This window comes from Cricetulus griseus, chromosome 7 (genome assembly GCF_003668045.3).
Source record: "Cricetulus griseus strain 17A/GY chromosome 7, alternate assembly CriGri-PICRH-1.0, whole genome shotgun sequence".
In the NCBI taxonomy this organism is placed as follows: domain Eukaryota; kingdom Metazoa; phylum Chordata; class Mammalia; order Rodentia; family Cricetidae; genus Cricetulus; species Cricetulus griseus.
In genome coordinates this window covers 31,171,406-31,191,709 of record NC_048600.1, presented here as the reverse complement: position 1 = coordinate 31,191,709, position 20,304 = coordinate 31,171,406, and the positions used below count along the sequence as shown (strand labels likewise).

Here is a 20,304-nt window from a genome sequence, read left to right as displayed (position 1 = left end):
GGTTCAAGACATGCAAACCAGTAATGCATTACCACCCATCCTGAAGAACTAATGTCATATGACCATTTCAGTACACAGAGGAAAGACACAATATGATTCAATATCCTTTTATGATTAAAAAAAACTCTCACCCAGTTGGGTACAGAGTACATCAACACAATAAAGGCTGGTGACCAGAAGCCTGCACCCAACATTACTGTTTCCTCTAAGAACCCCAAAGCTAGGAGGAAGAAGCCCCGTCAGCAGCAGGCCGCGGCTGTTCTGGAGGACAGCAGCCGCGCTCCCATCTGCAGTCCAGCTGGTGGCCCGAAGGTGCCAGGCCATGAAGCTATACAGCCTCAGTGTCTTTTACAAAAGCTATCCCAAAGAGGTGCTGCTCAAAGCCGACTTCAGTTTCTTCCAGAGGTCCAGTGTTCAGGAATTCATGACCTTTACAAGTCAACTGATTGTGGAACGATCGGCAAAAGGCAGCAGAGCCTCTGTCAAGGAACAAGAGTATCTTTGCCATATCTATGTCCAGAGTGACAGTCTTGCAGGTGTAGTCATTGCTGACAGTGAATGACCTTCCAGAGTGGCCTTTACCTTGCTGGAGAAGGTACTACACGAATTCTCCAAACAGGTGGATAGGATAAACTGGCCAGTAGGATCACCTGCTACAATCCAGTACACAGCCCTGGATGGTCACCTTAGTAGATGCCAGAACCCCCAAGAAGCTAATCCAATGAGCAAAGTACAAGCCGAACTAGACCAAATCATTCTGCATAACACCATGGAATCTTTGTTAGAGTGAGATGAGAAGCTCGATGACTTGGTATCCAAATCAGAAGTACTGGGAACACAGTCGAAAGCCTTCTTTTTTATCATTTTTTTATTTGAATTACAAACAAGATTGAATTATATGACAATCCCAGTTCCCTTCTCCCTCCCTTTCTCCCCTACTACCCCCCCCAACTAAACCCTACCTATCACATATCCTTTCTTCTAATCTACACCTGACTCAACCTTTCTGCTCCCTCATGACCTCTGCATCCTTCCTCTTCTTCCCTTCTCATTCTCGTAGCTCCCTCCCCCCTCTTCCCATGCTCTCAATTTGCTCAGGGGATGATGACCCTTTCCCCATCTCCAGGGGACAAAGTTTGTCTCTTTTAGCGTCCTCCTTGTTTACTAGTTTCTTTGGCAGTAGCCCTACTATATACCGATAACACATTGGTGGAGAAAGAAATCAGAGAAACATCACCCTTTACAATTGCCACAAACAACATAAAATACCTTGGGGTAACACTAACCAAAAAAGTGAAAGACTCATACTGTAAGAATTTTGAGTCTCTAAAGAAAGAAATTAAAGAAGATACCAGAAAATGGAAAGATCTCCCATGATCTTGGATAGGCAGGATCAACATAGTAAAAATGGCAACCTTGCCAAAAGCAATCTACAGATTCAATGCAATCCCCATCAAAATCCCAACACAATTCTTCACAGACCTTGAAAGAACAATTCTCAACTTTATATGGAGAAACAAAAGACCTAGGATAGACAAAACGACCCTGTACAATAGAGGAACTTCTGGAGGCATCACCAACCCTGACTTCAAGCTCTACTCGAAAGCCTTCTATAAAACTGCCTGAAAACAAAACTCATGCTGTGCAATCATGTGATGTAGCCCCCAGAGGCAGCCGCTGGATTGTTATGTCACATCAGAACTACAGCCCCTGGAGGTGAAGCGATACCCTAGGAGAAGATCTGGAGCCAGGTAGACTGACTGTTTTTATTTTGAAGTTCTCAAGAGGAAGGGAGGGATGTCTTAAGGTGGGAACATTGTCCTTCATATGTGTGGTTGTGACTTTGGGAACGAATTTGAGGTCCTCAAAGATGTAATGAAACCATAAACTCCAAGTGACTCTTATAGGTGCTGAAGGGCTTATTCTCAGCTAACCAGGAAGGCTCTATGGGAGGGAATCTTTCCTGATCCTTGGTATGACTTAGGATTTCATTTGTGCATTGACAACATTAACTCACCAGTGAATGGGGGTGTGTGGGAGGGGTCTCGGGTGATAGGGCTGGGGTAGGCAGAGTTTGAACACTCCAGAATTCGATTCTCCTGCACTGTGGGAGTTGGGGGAAGCTCACCATAACCATCATCAGGACTGTAAAAGGCAGTGGTCACTGGGTCTCCCCTGTTTGGCTTGTCTGTCTGCTAGAACTGGCATCTGCCACGGACAGGGCCGATCCTAAATATCTTCACCCAGTACCACAAAGATGATTTATGGGAGATACTTAGAATGGGCTGAGAAGCACAAGATTTCTAAGTTGTGAGTTTTTTTCAGTCATTTCTGGTGTTGGGAGGGTCAGCTGGGAGTGTCCATCTTCAGGTGCAGAAGCAGACACAGGTGCCCTCAGCTGTCCAGTGTGGAGGCATACTTGACTTGACTTGCAGTCGGACTTTGGGCATCAAGATCAAAGTAGTGGGTGCCATCATCTCTCAAAGCTGGTTTTATTTGTCTCTGTCTACAAAGCTGTCTTGGCAACTGCTTAGGGCCTGTATGTTTGAACAAGTCATTCCTGTGGGAACCAGGAGAGGTTCCAGCAGTCCGAAGATTCCCAGCATCTATCTGTGGTCTGTCCAGCTCTGGCTTACAAGCCCTTTCCCAGTGAGAGACAGCTGCAGGGTAGGGCATGTTGAGGGGTTGGTCTGAGCTAGACCCACTGCCCACACAGTCTGTGTGGTGAGCCCAGGATGTGCTGGGTCCCATGTTGCCTCTTCATGTTCTTCTGTGCACAGAGTATATTGTGAGATCCTGTCTCCCCAGAAACAGCTGCTGGGATGTTAGACTCTGAGTTTTGAACCAGAGTTGGCTTACTCTGATGGTCCCTGCCCTGAGCCTGTTGAGCTACCCTTAGAGTACCCATATAAGGAGGGGAATGTCTACTGTGGCTTCCAAAATCCTTACTTATTGGTATATCTGTCTGTTTCTCTGGGTACTGCTAGCCAAAAGGCTCAGGCTCCCCCTGGAGTGAACTGCCCATATAATTTCCCTGCTGCCACAGACCTCTCCATCCCAGGACTCATGAACAGCACCCATCTGTTTTTCTTCTTGCTCTGGAGGGTGCTGAGGGAAGAGTGGGGATGGGTGAAGGTGGACGTTGTGGGAAAGAGATAACCTTTGCCCACACACGACTGTCCTACAGGGTATCACTTGCCCTGCAATGGATTGAGTTGCCATGTGTTTCCTGTCCCTTCACCATTATATTCTAATGTTAAATCACTTGGCAAAAGTGTATTTTAATAATGCCTAATTTCTCTGTTCTGTTTGAAGATTTCTGTCTAGATAAAATTGTCTTTTGAAATTCTAAAAAAAAAAAAAGAAAAAAAAAGAAAAAAAAAAGAAATAAGATGAGGTTGTCTATGGTGGCATTTCCAGATAGGATTGGCTAAAGAGGGAAGATCTTGCCTGAATGTAGGTGAGACCATTCCAGAGACTGGAACCTTGATGGAGTAACAGATGGAAAGGAAAAACGTCACTGAATTCTCTCTCTGTCTCTGTCTCTGTCTCTGTCTCTCTGTCTCTCTCTCTCTGTCTCTCCTCTCTCTTCCTCCCTCCTTTCTTCCCTCCCTCAGTTCCTTCCTCTCTCCTTCTCCCATTCTCTCCTTCCTTCTTTTTCCCACTCATGGCTTCTATGGAATTAGCCATTCCCCACCATGCACTTCCTCAATGGGATGAAGTGAAAATTTTGAAACTATGGGTCAAAATTAATTATACCCCACCTTGTTTTTCCCAGACATTTGTCATAGGGCTGAAAAGTCTGCCTCACACATCATTCACCTAAAATATATAAGGAACCCAAACAACTCAGTAGAAATAGAAAACACATAATGTAATTAAAAAGTGGGTAAATGATATGACTAGACATTTCTCAAAAGAAGATATACAAGTGGACACACACATGACCATAATAGACATCACCAATCATCACAAGATGAAATCAAAACCACTGTGTGATTGATTTCACCATAGTTGGAATAATTCTGATTAAAAAGATAAGAGGCAGTAAATGCTGGGAGAGTATGAATGAAGGTGAACTCTCCTACTATTGGCAGGATTGTAGATTATAAAGGACATTGTGGGAAAAAAACAGAAGTTTCTTAATAAAATAAAACTGGAAACAGAGCCACATGATTTGGTATGTATCCAATGGAAATGAAGACATTATGCTAAAGAAGGATTGGCGCTCATGCTTGCTACAGCACTGTTTACTGTAGAAACAACCAAGATGTCCACTGACTAGTGAGTGGATAAAGAAAATGTACTATGGATGTATAGATGTATCAATTCATACATACACATAGGTAGTATAAATTCAACCATGAGAAAATTAAGTTCTGTTGTTTTTAGCAACATAGCAAACTGGAACTTATGGAGTAATGATGTATAGAAACTTAAAAGTTCATCTTGGAAAAGTTACCACAACCTGAGGAGTAGGAAGACATGGATGGCCCAGGAGTGCAGATAGACAGGAGAAATGGCTTCTTGTGTGTTCTGGAGTCTGTTTTAGCAAATGTATAGATCTGTGGCTTCTACAGAACACTGGCAAAGATTCTCACTACAGAAAACTCTGTGTGGAGCTATCATATCTAAGAACAAACAATAAACCATCTGACAAGGATTCTCTTTATTTTCTTTTATTTTGAGGGTTCTCTTTAAAACACAAATAAATAAATCGACCAACAAAATTCCATGTTCTCTTTTCTCTTCTGAATCCCCAATTTGTGCAACAGGAAAAAACCCAGAGGGACTGGAATTCAGAAGGAAAAACCATACTACAACTCCAGCTAACAGTGTTCAGTTGACCATTTCAGACTAATAGATTATGGATGCTTCCTAACATAAAGAAATGACATGTCTTGAGTGGTAGGTGTGGCAATGACCACAATGGGATCATTACACAGCATACATATGTTGAAATGTTGCATATTAATACATATGTACAATTAGCACACATCAATTGAAAATAAGATATATTAAAATGTAAGTAATGAACGTGTTAGTTAAAACTGACCCTGTACTTAGGGCTTCCTCCTTCCTCAGATCCACTGAGGACACAGAATTACATTGCGAAGAGAATTCTATCCCGGTCTGTAGCAGACTGGGGTGTGCTTTCCTCCACATTGTGGTGCCCTGATTCCTTCTTCATGTTGCCATCTGCAACACACATTTCAGAGAATCTCCATCTTTGCTCCACAACAAAGCAATCCCACCAGGACCCTTTCCACAGAGCAAAAATAAGGCGCAGTCCTACGTATGGGATTCCGTGTGATAAATTATGTGTGAGCTTTCACATGCTGGCAAGCAGTCATCTTCTCTCCGTTCTTCCTTCTGAAGCCCCAGTGTGTGCAGCAGGCAGAGGATCCAAAGGGTTGAGATTTAGAAGGAGAAGCCTCACCCCCCTAATCCCCACCATAGCCATGGCTCTGAGATGGAAGACGCCATAGAACCAGGCTACAGCCTGGCACACACCACTGCTCTCCCCCTTTCTGCTGCCAATTGCCCATGACGAGGATGCCCGGGTTGGCAGAAAGTGCTTATCTGAGAATGTTCCCTGGGCTGATCATAACTGATGCACTGTGCTGTGTCAAATCGCTTCCTGTTTCCTGACTGCGGATGAGAAAGCGTGATGAGCAGAAGCGGAGAGCCTTTACCACAGCTCGGAACCTGTCACCCCTAACAGTTGCAGCCTCCCTTCATGCCTCCTGCTTAGCCTAGCTGACACCCGCCCAGTCTTGGCTCACTGTGGAAAAGCTGTGTACTGGTTTGGGGAGACACTGAGATAGACTCCACAGCAAATAGCTTCACTGGAGCAAGCTCATGGGTTGCAGCTTCTACAGGATGCCAGCATAGATTGTTACTGTGTGACTCTCTATGCTAAGCTATCATGTCTACTAAAGCACCTCCTTTCACAGACAACCTTAACCTGTCCCTTCCACCCCGCTACCTTTGCTCATATTCACTATCAGTCTTTGTCCACTCTGGGAACTCCTCATCAAGCAGGCATTTAGACACACACTTGGTTTTATTCCCATTTTGCACATAAACAAAATGAGCCTAGAGGAGCAAATAGTGAAGTCACATGGCTGCAAACATCGGGCTGGTCCTGGACACCATGACCTATTCCACACACAGACTGCCCCAGTGTGCTCCTGTCTACCTGCTGGACTCATGTGGTAATTTGGACTAATTCTGAATATCACTACTTAATATTAGTTTCGTTCAGTCAGAGGCTATGTGTTTTTGTTTTTTTAATTTTATGTAAGTAGAATTATATAAAATTATAGCCTATGTCTTTTTTCTTTTTTTTTTTTTTTTTTTTTGTTTTTTTTTTTTTTTTTGAGACAGGGTTTCTCTGTGGCTTTGGAGGCTGTCCTGGAACTAGCTCTTGTAGACCAGGCTGGTCTTGAACTCACAGAGATCCACCTGCCTCTGCCTCCCAAGTGCTGGGACTAAAGGTGTGCGCCACCACTGCCCAGCTAGCCTATGTCTTTTTGCATTTTCTTTTTCTACTGATGATTATTTTGAGATATATTCATATTGGTTTCTATTGATCTGCCTGTTGGTTGCACTGCCATGTACCACCCATTTCACGTGTAGGCAGCAGCCTCTCCATTGCCCTGCTAAAAGACATCCAGGTTGTTGCACTAAATCACAGATGTCTCACAAACATGAGAAGCACCCACTGCATGTGTATCTTTGCACATTTCCTAAGACTATGTGTCATTGTTATGAACCAGGAAGTGGAACTTCTGGGTCGATGGCACTGTGACATTTCATCAAGATATTTTCAGAGAATTCACCAAGGCAAGTGTTCAGAGCCACCTTCACCAGGAAAAATGGCTCCTGCGTCCATGTGGCTCTCTGTACTACATACAAGAGCTTCTGATCTTACATACACATACACCACACCTGAATGTCTACCTCCACACATTTAAACACATAACACACACACACACACACACACACACACACACACACACACTGTAACACACACACATAATACCACACACAGATAACACCATACACACAGTGCTACACACACACACACACACACACACACACACACACACGCATGCATGTATACCTCCACACACAATGTAACACACACAGGCACACAATACCACACACACAAAACTACACATGCAGTATCCTACACATATACATACACATAAAACCACACAAACAATACTACATATATATTGCCTCACACACACACACAAATGATAAAAAATTGTTTCATTCTTATTACAAATTTTTCTCATTTTTCTGATGTTAAATTACCTTTCATTTGTAATGACAATTATACCTTGTAATGATCACAATGAATTTTTATATATCCACACCCATAAGTAAGGTTAGCTTAAAATATTATGTTCCTTGTGGACTTTTTCAATTGATGATAAAGTTTATATAAACCTCAGACTATGACTTGATTGCCTTTCTCTTTCTGTTCCATGAAGCTGTTTTTAAGTGACAAACATTTGTCACTCTAAGGTAAGATTGCACAGCTATGGCAACTGTTGCTGAGATTTTTGGATGTTTGTTTTTTTATGACAGGGTTTCTCTGTGTATCTCTGGCTATCCTGGAACTCACTCTGTAGACCAGGCTGGTCTCAGACTCAGAGATCCACCTGCTTCTACCTCCCTGAGTGCTGGGATTAAATGTGTGTGCCACTATCATCCAGCTTCTTAGAATTTTTTAAACCATCATTTCAGATTGTTAGTAGTATAAAGTAATTTATTACATCACATTAATTACATTAAATTTTCTAGGCTTTTTATTCACATTTATATATTAAGTCCTTTGTGTTCCTGTTCTAGCTAGCATCAACTGTCACCTTGGCATAGCCTGTAGTCATTTGAGAAACGAAGCCACAGTTAGGGGATTGACAGTGTCAGGCTGGCCTGTGGGTGAGTCTGTGGAGGACTGTCTTGATTAAAACTTCAAATTAATGTTGTCTAGAAAAAGTTATATCCAAACTCAAGGCTTCCACAAAAGAGCTAACTGAAAACAAAGAATTTGTAAACCATACATATGTTCATTGAAAAGTAAATTGTAATCAACTCAGAACAGTATTAAAAACTACATGGATGTGGTCCTAGGAAGACAGCTCAGTGGTTAGGAGCACTTGCTGTCCTTGCAAAGGACCCAAGTTTATCTCTCAGCACCCACCTGGCAGCTCACAACCATCTACAACACTAATCCAATGCCCTTTTCTGGCCTCTTTGAGCACAAGGCATTCATGTGGTACACATACACTTGCAGACAAACACAAACAGAAAATATTAATAAAAGGCATAAATCCTCAAGAACAAAGACAAGGTACAAAACAAATAGAATAAGCAAAATCATAAGGAAATCAGAGTCTTAGTAAGAAATAGAAATAATAAATCAATATCAAGCTGTGGATCAGTAACCATAATAACAGTTGGGATCTGCTGTGATGATCGCATTGGCTGCATCATGGATTACACATGTACTGTGCTCACCTCAGGAGTGAATGTCAGGGCATTCGGATTCCTAGTTCCTTATGCAATTAGGTTCTCCCTCCAATAATAAAGGAATAAGAGGGGGTTATGATGCCACAAACGCAAGCGTTTAATGATGCTGTGTGTCATAGAGGCTGCCATATATCCATGAAAAAACATAACTCTCACCCCGAGAAATAAAGGAGTTCATTCTGAAGACAAATGAGTGACCATGGCCCAGAGATGCATATATGAGAGCAGAAAACACCATGTTCTGTTGTGGAATATTATTTTAAGATGTGTTACATTTGTTCATGCTGTGGAATATTTGTTTAATGTGTTGCATTCTTCTATACTGCATTTGTTTAACTCTGTAAAACTGTTATTGTGCCTGCCTAAAACACCTAATGGGTCTAATAAAGACCTGGATAGCCAATATCGAGAGAGAAACAGGTAGGCTGGCATGTAGAAGGAATAAATAGAAGGAGAAATCTAGAGAAGAAGGAGGATTGAGAAGAGGAGAAAGAGAGGAGGACCCCAGAAGCCAGCCTCCTAGCCACACGACCAGCCACAGAATAAGAAGGGAAGAAAGATATATTGAATAAAGAAAATTAAAAAACCTAGAGGAAAAAGATAAAGAGAAATGGGATAATTTAAGTTAAAAAAGCTGACTAGAAACAAGCCAAGCTAAGGCCAGACATTCATAAGTAAGAATAAGTCTCCATGTATTTATTTGAGAGCGGGGTGGCAAGACCCCAAAGAGTTAAAGAAAAAGCAAACAAACAACAACAACAACAAAAACAACTAAAATGTTCCAACATGAAACAGTTTAAAGTTTTATATTAACAGAACAAAGAAAGCCATAAATCAAGGTATTTTTTTAATGCTATGGTGTGTGTATCAGGTAGAAGGCTTCAGCCAGGCAGGGGCCTCAGATTCTCTGTCTGATAACAGCATTGGCCTTGGTGTTGTCCTGTTTGCACATTCCAAAACCATTTGCTAGAGGGTCACAAGGAGGGTGTGGTGATGTGAATGAGAGTAACCCCCCATAATGGAACTGTTTGGGAAGTATTGGAAGGATTGTTGGAGGAGATACAGCCCATCAGAGGAAGTGTGTCACTGGGTATGGGCTTTGAGCTTTTAAAGTCCATGCTGGGCCCAGTGTTTCTCTCTCTCTCTCTGCCTGCTGCCTACATGTATAGCTTTTTCTTCTGGGAACTTGGTTCACACACAAAACCAAGAACTTCTAAGCAAGAAAGAGAAAGAATGAAAAGAGAAATTTAGGAAAAAATAATCCTAAATATCTCTTAAAAGTAAGACAGACTGGCTCTGTGGACTACTTAAGATTAATAAAAAGAAACCTACATGTGAGAATGTAAGGAATATAGCTTAGTCTGTCTCTGCTCAGAAGAAACTGTAACTGTAAATGTTTTCATTATCATTCAAAATTAAAATTGAAGAAGTGCAATTCACAGCAAGAAGAACATGACAAATTCATCAGAAGGTGGACCAATAGCATTTTATTAAGAATTAAGTTGTGGTTTTAGAAAGGGCAGTCTGTCATATATCATAGTACTAACACTGAAAATGGACAAGACCACTCAAAAGAGAAGTTTACCAGTAAATACCCAATGTTTTTCAACCATAGGTTTCTTTTCTGGTGGCCACATTTAAGAATTTACTCTAACAAAACAAGAACTGAAGTACATAAGGGTTTCTCTCTAAGAAACTGCAGTGCAGTATTGTTTATAGTAGGAGTGGAAATACAGGAAGTAGAAGCCGTAGGAAATGTGAGGCATGGCTCTTTTACATGAGGGCATGTTACCTCATCACAGGGAACACAGTTTCACACCTGGTGTCAGCTTGACCCAAGCTAGGGTCATCTGGGAAGAATAACCTCAACTGGGGGATGGACTCCATCAAACTGACCGGCAGACAAGTCTGAGGGACATTAGAATAAAGCATGTGAGGGACCTTGCATGGGGGACCATGGTGGATTCCATTGGAGGCGAGGGTGACTAAGGCAGGGGACAAACACACCAAACAGCTTCAGTGAGAAGGTATTAGAAAGGGGAGGAGGAAAGAAAGAGAAAAGAGGTAAAGGGACACAGAGATAGAGAGAGGACAGAAGAAAAGAGGGAGACAGAAAAAGTCCTGTCTGCCCCAGGGGAACAGCGGAAGGAGAGAATGTGGAGAACAGGAAGAGAGCAGAAAGAGAAAAGAGCAGAGAGAGAGAAGAGCTGGAAATAGAGCAAAGAGAGAGTAAGTGGGCTGGGGTCTGTCTTTTAAAGGGGTCCTTTGCACCTGCAGACTAGTACCTAGTGATTGGCAGGTACAGAAGCCCCACCTTCTTCTGTACCTGTCAATCACTAGGAAACTGCTGGCTTCCTCCCCACCTCCATCCCCACCCCTACCCACACACATGCTGTTTTGTTACATGTAGCTTGTGATTAGAGGAGTTTCTATGCGAGATGCCTCTGGGACCAACTTCTCTATCTCAAAAAAGGACCCATTCTAAGCTGAAAAACATGGCTCCACTTGGGCCCGAGGAGTGTCCCAAAGACAACCAAGGTCAGACTGTCCCCTCATCTAATCCTAGTGCTACAAAAGGTTCCTCAAGCAGAGAGTGTGTTTTTCTATAATTGAAGCATGGGAGGGTACAGCTTGGGGACAATACTATTACTGAAAGGAAAACCTCTCTAGCCCACTTACCCATTGGTGATATATGAAGTAATGGTAGAAAGGTCCTGAAATAGCTTTCTCTCAAACCCATGTGAGCTGCACAAACAGAGACCTGCTGGGATCACAGACAGTATCTTTCCTGCTCCCAAGAAGCACAGGTGTCAGGAAGGCTGTCACTCCTCAGAGAGTGGAGCTGCCAGCCCTACTCTTCAACCCACAGAGGAGCTGACTGTCAATGCAATGACTTCAAATTGGTTTTTAAGTCTGACTCAGTCGAAGAGGGTAATTTACCCTCTAGGGTGGGGTGCAGTAGTGGAGACATCTGTCGAGTGGCTGCCTTCTGGGAACCTGTGTCGGCATCCCCTGCTAGTGTAGGACTGTCTTCCCTGCTGTTTGCAAGAGTTCTCCCCACGTGTTGGGTTTTGAAGGTCGTTATGAAAAGAGGGGCCTTGAAAGAGGAAGAGAAAGGACAGCTTCGTGAAAGAGCCTTTGTGGGTGCTGTCATCGCGATGCATGTCTCTATGGTGACCAAGGCCAGCTCAAAATGCAAGCAGAACAGCCATCATGCACTCCCAGTTAGAGACAAGTAGGGAAAGAGTACGGAGAAGGACAAAGACTTTATAACCCTGTCTGAGGAGCTGGGGTCTCGCTCATGCCTCATAGAAGAGAATGTGGCTTTATACACAAAACTCAAGCCCTTTAGATGAGAAGTCACAAGCCCCTCCTCGGGTGGCCAGCGAGGTTCTCAGAAGATCAAGGTTATATAGAAGCATCTTGCCAAGAGCTGTCAGTGGTGGGGAGATCAAAGGCCTCAGCTCATCCAATATTTATTCAACAAATATACAGGATCCAGCTTCAAACTGAGCGCTGAGTTCAGTAAGCCAGAGAGGCGTCTAAACAGGTCTCCAAAATCAAAGTGGAGTCTGAGAGTCAGGTATCAGACCTTGGGATGCCAATGACCACAGGAGGAAAGAGCCATGGGAAGGGTCACTGCCCAGGACAGAGCTGTGTTCTCCGTGGCACACAGTGAAGACGGTAGCCTAGGTCTGTAAAAAGGGACAGAAAAAGGAATGAGGCAGAGAGTGTTCACGACAGGCACTGCCATCTAAGATGTCATACAAAGGTGAGGCCAGAATAGCATAGCCCTGGCTTGGGGGAAAGAGCAACCAAGGCCCTAAGCAACTAAATCTTGCCCCAGGAATCACAGACCTGCCTGGAGAACACAGCAATGTGAATGACATGGGAGCAGAGAGGCTTGTAGGGAAGAAGAACACAATGCCTTCAGGGTGGGAAGCAGAAGCTCGTCGTCACCTGAGAATACTACACAACCCCTTCCCTATCTGCCTCTCACTTTCTTCTGGTCTCGACAATCACCTCTTCTATGCACGAGAAGCTGAGCTTCAGTTCTACTAATGGCCTTGCCCAGCCTGGATGTAGGGCACCAGAACCCACAGCTGAGCTGTAACAGCCCTCCAGCTCAATTACCACAAGCCTTGCTCTGTGTTAGCTGCCCTCATTCCAAAGTGACAGGGTTCAGGAGACTCAGTTTTGAACACACTGCTCTGTCTTCCTCAAAGAGAAGTCCATTCTTCATCTTCTTCATCATCAGGCCATCCACTTTCTCTGACCAAGTTATTGTCAGTTCTGTGACCAATCCCCAGTTAGATGCAGGTCCTGGCACAAGGCCTGCCCCAACAATGTACCACTCCCCTCTGCTCAAGACTTGGCCTTCCCTGACTGGGACCTCCCTTCTGTGGGAACCCCAGATCAGCTTGGGATGAGCTCCTTCTCTGTGAACCCCAATACCTTGCGCAGACCTGGTATAGGGTATGTACTCACTAATCTGTGGTCAAGATGATCACAGTCACCAGTAACCTGACAGCTATTGTCCCCATATGAATATAGTACAGATCACACAGGCAGACATCCATGTACCAGCTTCCTGGAACACAGTAGAGGATCAATAAAGTAGGCTTAATATAGCTTCACTTAGGAATTAAGGCAATCTCAAATGCTGTACTGATGCCTCTTAATGAACACAATATAATGTAATACATGGAAATATCTGGTTTTAGTTCTTTATCCTCTGAATCATTTGACCGTGACTCATTCAGTGTAAGATGGTAAAATTAGTCTAGACATTTTAACTCTTCTGTGACAGCATTCTATGAGTGTTCTTCCTTGAGAAGGGTCCTGACTTCAAGCCCTCCAAGTCCTGGTCAACTGTGGAACTTTATTCGGAGTGGGAAAAAATTCAAAGTAACATATGGAATGACACATGTGGACTTTGCTTGCTACACTAGGGAAAACCAGCTTAGATGTATTTTGTGTGGCAGTGGGAGATAAACAATTCCATATGCATCCCAAGATCCATACTGTGTGCTGTATGGACTTCAGGGACAACCCAGCATCTCTGATTTCTTATAGACCCCCCAACTCTGTCCCCACCAACTAAACCATGTTCCTATTGCCCAGCCCCTCCCAACTAGAACACCATTGTCTCTTTAGACACACATACCAACCACAACCCTGATATCTTCCTAGATTGTTTCTTCCCTTCTTGCATTGGTCTAGTCAGAAGTGATGCCTGCCACAGTAAATTATTTAAGATGCCTACTGTGCACATTTTTGCTTCAGTGTTTAGGTTTGCTCAGTGCACAGTCATTATTAGCACATTATTGTTGAATGCTAGATGTTCATAAATAAAATAGTTTAAACCCTAATACCACTCCCGGAGTCTGGACAAGCTGGGGAGGGGTGGGACTTATGCTGAGAAAACATAACAAGACTTCCTAAACTAATACAAGCTTATGCTGTGGACTCTGAGCCACTCAGCACCCACTGTGGACACTTCTGGGCATATCACTTCTAGAAAATCATTATAAATATAATTTAGAAATAACCCCTTACTTAAGGACACCCAACTCACAGACATTTCCTCTGAGATTCCGGTGTGCTTGTGGGGATCTACCCACCAGGTCCAGTGAGGCAGGCTGGAGCATTATTGACAAAACATCCCCAAAACCTAACTCTTGAGGTTTTGGGCAAACATCTAGAGACACATGCTGAGACATACTGGGTGAGGCAGAAGACACTCCAAAAGTTGTGTGTTCAAATTACAAGAGAATGAGGCATGGAGGGAGAGGGAGACTGCTTCACCATGGCTCCTGTGTGACCTTGAAAAGCCACAGCATCTTACTTCCACTTCTCCATGAGTTACGAGGATGGTGGTTGCCAGAGCTAGGAGCATACCAGAAGCTCCATCTACAAACTAATGTTGTTCTTTGCCATGGGAAGGATTAACAGCCCCATTTTCAAATACATTTTTATTTAAATTAGAAACAATCTTATTTTACATATCAATCCCATTTCCCTCTCTCTTCCATCCTCCCATGCCTCCCACATCATTTGGGGCAGGGCCTAGGCCCTCCCCTGTATATCTAGGCTGAGAGAGTATCCCTACATGGGGACTGGGCTCCCAAAGTCCATTTGTGCACTAGGGATAAATACTGGTTCCACTGCCAGAGGCCCCATAGACTGCCCAGGCCATAGACTGATACCCACATTTAGAGGACCTGGTTCAGTCATATGCTGGTTCCCCAGCTGTCAGATTGGGGGTATAGCTCACTGGTAGAGCATTTGACTGCAGTCCCCATTGTTTTAGAGGCTTGGTCCACAGGGAACCAGTGCTGAGATGTAATAGAACCTTTAAGAGTTGGGCCCAATAGGATGTCTCTATGTCACTGTGGATAAGCCTATGAACAAGGCTGTAAGGACCTGAGCTGGTTTGTCATCCTCTCTTTCACATCAGTGCCATGGGTTGGCAGTTCTCTCTGCCACATGTCACTACCATGATACACTGCTGGAGTTCTAAAGCAATGGGGATAACAGACCATGGACCAAAACCTCTAAGTTCGTCCTTGTGGTTGGCCATCTCAAGTAGTAGGAAGTTGACAGACAGACATTGTTGTAACCATAAGTCTTTCTGCCAAGCCACCTGAGCCCCACTGCCAGGTGGGTGCCCAAAATAACACACAGAATCCTATATTAATTACAAAGCTGATAGCCAATGACTAGGATTTCTTACATGCTAACTCAGTCTTAATTATCAACCATAACTATTAATCTTTATATTTTATAGGAACTTGCCTTATTGAGGATGACAGCAGTATGCACCCTCTCTTGCCAGTGATCACATGGGGGCTCCACAGAGAGGAGGAGGAAGAGAGGGACTTACTGCTTGTCCCTGCTTATATTTTGAGTCTGCCTGCTATGTCACTTCCTGCCTGGATCATAAGACTTCTCTTTACATTTTCCAGAATCATCTTAGTCCCACCTATCATGCTCCCCTATTGGCCAACAGTGCTTTATTCAACAACCGATAAGATAAACATACACAGAAGCACTTCCCCCATCACATTGTCCTCATCTAAAACTAAGTAGCATCGCTGGGTGGAATTATCTTTCTCTCCCACAGATGTCTTCCATGTTTTGTAGCTGGCTGTGGCAAGGTTGTCCGTTGCAGAGGGCAGGTTCTTACATTGCTTTGAGTGAAGACTGGTACATGGGTACACCAGTTTCCTGGGCTCTGGGAAGATGGCAAACATCCAATGTCATCCTCTGATGCCCATTGTTCCTGAAGATCTCAGGGTTGGCTGGTCCTTCCCTCTGGCTCTCTCCCCATCAATGTTCTTCCCTCCCACTCTTTCCCAAAACTTGACCTTAAATTGCTAATCTAAATAATGTCTACCACCTCTGCTTAAGGTCCCAGTGACAGAGATACGAGTCCTCCAACGTCCACTCTGGGAGCCAATGAGTTTGTGGGACTTATTTTCAGATCACAGGCGAAGCATTCTTAAGGAGATGTGGGTGCTACCCCACAAAAGACTGCACAGGAAATCATTTACCCAGTAGGGATGGTGGCTTTCCCATAGCTGCATAGATGGAGCCTCTGCACCTAGTTCTTCCCACCTATATCCTCTAGATCCTCCTGCACAACACCCCCAACCCCCACATCTCACCAGCTCCAACTCCCCTTCTGTGAGGCTCCCTATTGTGAGGGGGAAATTGCACACAGATGGCTGGGAGAGGTATCAGGATATGAAGGCAAAGGTCCCATAACCCTCCAAGCTTCCTCCTTCTATGGGAGGGATTTGGTTGGGGTGAAGTAAATGGTCAACAGACCCAGCTTTAATGATTTATTTATGTTTTTATGATCGGGCCCAGCAAAACTCCTGAAGATAGCCACAGTTTGGCTCAGAGGATAATTTCATATTGCACCCACTGTAGCCAAAGCATTGGACATGGCTTCCCAGTGTAACTAACCCAGCATAACAGGAGGTGGTGATGGCCTTCAATACACTGTGCAGATAAAAATGGCATTTCCCTTACTTCCAGTAAGTTGCCCCACTACTCCTCTTCACAAAAGGGCTAATAGTGAGCGATGGCCCAAACATTAATCAAGCCTGTTTGCTGCCTGCACAGAAAAACACTCAAATCCCACAAACAGAAACTGCCCCTGTCCTTGGTGAGGTTGCTCCTCTGCCTGTCTTCCCAGCCCAGAGCTCAAGCCGAGCAGAAGGGACAGGGTGATCACTGCTAACACAGCTGTAAAGGTGTTTCAGCTTCAGCCCACAGTTAAAGACGTTCTACATCCAGCCTTCCCTTAGGATCAGGACATTGTAAGGCATTGAAGAGATGTTTTCTAGACATCAGGGCAGGCATGCAGGGTGGGGCTCAAGAGAAAATACAACCAAATGTAGCCAGGGAAACCAGGCTCCTGCACAACACTCTTTACCACTGCAGAACAGAACAGAACAAACAAATAAAACATACAAATGCAGAGATTAGGAGAGGGATGGCAACGGCCACCTTCCAGGTTACTGTCCATCAATGGTACCACTGCCTTATGTGTATGTGAAATTGCAAGAAGGGAGAATCGTTGATCCAGAAGTCAGTGTCTATAAAGGTTTGCACTCAGTAGGCGATGACACTATGAATGCTGGCTCAACCCATCTGTGTCCTCAGGACTGGCCTAGCCCTGATGCCTGCTCAGTGCTAAAGAACTGGTAGAGGCACAAGTAGTGTGTCTTCTCGTGGCATGATGCTAATGGCTGTCATTCATCAAGCTCTCATTATGTGCCAGGAAGGTAGTTTATATTTAATCCTGTAACTGTCTGATGGAGCAATATAATCCCAACTTTATAGATGGGAAAAAATGACACCATGAATATCCAACAGGTTAAATGAGGTCCCAAGGAGTAAAGTGATGGGGCTGGGACCCACCATCCTGTTATGGAGGAAGGGACCTCCACGGTTACTTTCCTGCCTCTGGCATGTTGGTACAAGCTTAGTCTGTGATCGCTAGCACAATAAGCATTGGGAGAATGACCAAGACTGTGCTCTGCTGTTTCAGAAACACAGCTGCTTCTGTTGAGCAGACTATCAGCCTCCATCGACAACACATCAGACAGCAGGTGCTAGAATCTCTTCCTGGAGGTTCTGGGAGCAGTCCACAGCAAAGGTGTGCCCCCTCATTCGTACATGTATCCCAGTCTACCCATAACCTTCATGAAAAATCCCAAAGGGAAACCTGGCATGCCCAGGAGCCCATCTCCATGCCTACATCCACACAATCTTTAAACTCCTTCTGAGGAGCGATCCTGACTCACTCAGCAATGAATTTGCAGGTGAAGTGGTGATCCCCAGCTCTGCCTGCCAGCCTGCTCACCTTTAAGATCATGGACTTTGGGCATTCCTGAGGCGCAGGCCTTGGCTGTCCCTGAGATTGTGTGGATGTTCACATGCACCTGTGCCTCTGGGAGAAGTTTTACTGCTCTCCTTCAGGGCACCTGGTCTCCCAGGAGGAGGGACACATTCCCCACCTCACAGCTACCAGAAAAACTCAAGCTTACTAAGGGACACTCAAGTTGAGTTCATTTTTTACCATCAGGAACACAGTACATGAAGACTGGTATTCACTGACCTCTAGGAAAACAGTCAATGGCTTGCAGACCAGAGAAAAATCCACATAGTAACTCCTGGGCATATTTAAACAGAAGCAGACTCCCTCCCTTGTCTTGTGTCTAACAAGAAGCAGAAAGAGTGGCAACGAATAAGCCTCAGTGTGTGTGGTTGGGGAGAGATCAGCTTTCTGTGAGCAGGAGAGACTGGGTTATCTTGCATTTTCAAGGTCCACGAGTGACACTTGGTTCCACTGAATTTAAAAAAATTAAACACTGCAGAGGCAAATACTGTGAAGCTAACTGTTTAAGGTTATAGAAAATGGGCTAAAGAGATGTCTCAGCAGTTAAGAGCTCTGGCTGCTCTTCCAGAGGTCCCAGGTTCAAGTCTCAGCACCCAGATGGAGTTTATAACCATCTCTAACTCCAGCCCCAGGGATCAGATACCATCTTCTGACCTCCAAGGGCTCTGCACACATGTGGTGCAGAGTCTTACATGCAGGCAAAACACCCATCCACATTTAAAAAAAATTAAGGCTGCAAAAATGTATACACACAAACTCTTTTTAGGTTACTATACACCAGAATGACATGTTGTGTGAGGTAATGCTGACAAATTTGAAGGGTCAAACGGGAATAAGAGCCTAGTGAGATGGCCCCATTCCTCATCTGTTGGAGTTTGTACCTGAGTTCCTGACACAAGGGATACAGTTTCTTGATCCTGTCAAGACCTTGACTCTTAACCCATCCCTGCTTCCAAGTTGCAGGCAGTTAGCTTCTTGGGCAGTGCACTCCTATCCCAGCCCACAGTCCTCCATGGAAAGGGCCAGAGCTGCAGGTTCTCTTCCTTCCTTGGTTCTCAGCTCTCTGTCTCCATACTGTCTTCTGAAGCATGTCTCTCTGTTTCTGCAGTCCACATACCTCTACATACTTAGTGTCAGGAGTGCACACCCTCCTTCAGACTTGGTCCTCAGAGAAGAAAACACACAGAAAACGTATGTATCTGAAATCATACAAACCACTGTTTCTTCCCATTTTACTTCGAATGTGGTAATCTTATCACTCCAAATTCCTATTAGTACTAGAAAGGAGGCCAGTCAGAAAATGGAATTTTTTTAAACATGTATTTAGATAATCAAGTGATTTGTCTTTACTGTTGCTTTCAGTAATTTCAAGTACACACATTAATAAATCAGGATGTTGTGTGCTATTGTTTTGTATTAGAAAGCTATTGCTGAAGAAGATTAAGAACTCTAAGATGAGGCTCAAGAGCCAAAACATGTACAGAGAGTCAAACCTGAAAGAAAGAAACAAACAGAAGGTCCATGCCTTGGAGAACACCCCAGTCAGCCAAGGAAGGCAAGAGAGGCCAATAGTCATGGAAGGTTGTAGAAGAATGCACAGCTGGGACAAGCCGTGTGGTCTGAGGACAGGTGGTCACAAGGGGACCTCTGGAGAGGCACTGCATGCCCATGGCTGTGAGGAGAGACAGATGGATGGGAATAAACAGTGAGGAGAGAGAATGAGGCTGTAGGGAAACTGAGGTTGACAGTCACTGAGCAGTAGGTTTTGAATAGCTGTGAGATTTTAGGTAAAACATAGAAAGCAACTCAGGGATGAAAGAATAACCAGTACTCCTTCTACAAGAAAGCTCACAGTAATGACAAGTTTTCTAAGACCTGCCCATGGCCAGCAGCACACGCCCCATGGGATATCATGGAAGCCCAAATGCACTGAGAGTGTGAGGGTGGACAAAGGTCTCCCCTCCCAGAGAGAGGATCACGCTAACTCTTCAAATTCACTCCTACTGAGATGACATGTAACGCACACTCTATTCTGTATGATTTTATACCCATGATACATGGTTCCATGTGGCTCTGAAAGGTGGCCTTTCTGGGGGGAGGATTGGAGCAGCCATACTCCCTGTATTCTGACACAGCTGCTTTAAGCCTTATAGTGGTCTTGCACTGAACTTGTAACAGTGGCTACACCCCCCTTGGGTGTGGCCTCAGGAGGACAGAATCAGAAAGAGGGACGCTTGAGGAGTGGCTTTCCTTTGCACACTCTTTCTGGTGGGTCAGCCGATCAGGTAGGGAGGGCAGAGAAATGCTCCTGTGGTTCTTTTTAATTTTCTGTGTAATTGTTC

General features: G+C 44.3%; 1 pseudogene; it reads left to right on the top strand.

Annotated features, from left to right (window-relative positions):
• The first annotated feature begins 322 nt into the window (after positions 1 to 322).
• On the top strand, positions 323 to 11,786 carry LOC100751147 (annotated as a pseudogene).
• Positions 11,787 to 20,304: the final 8,518 nt, after the last annotated feature.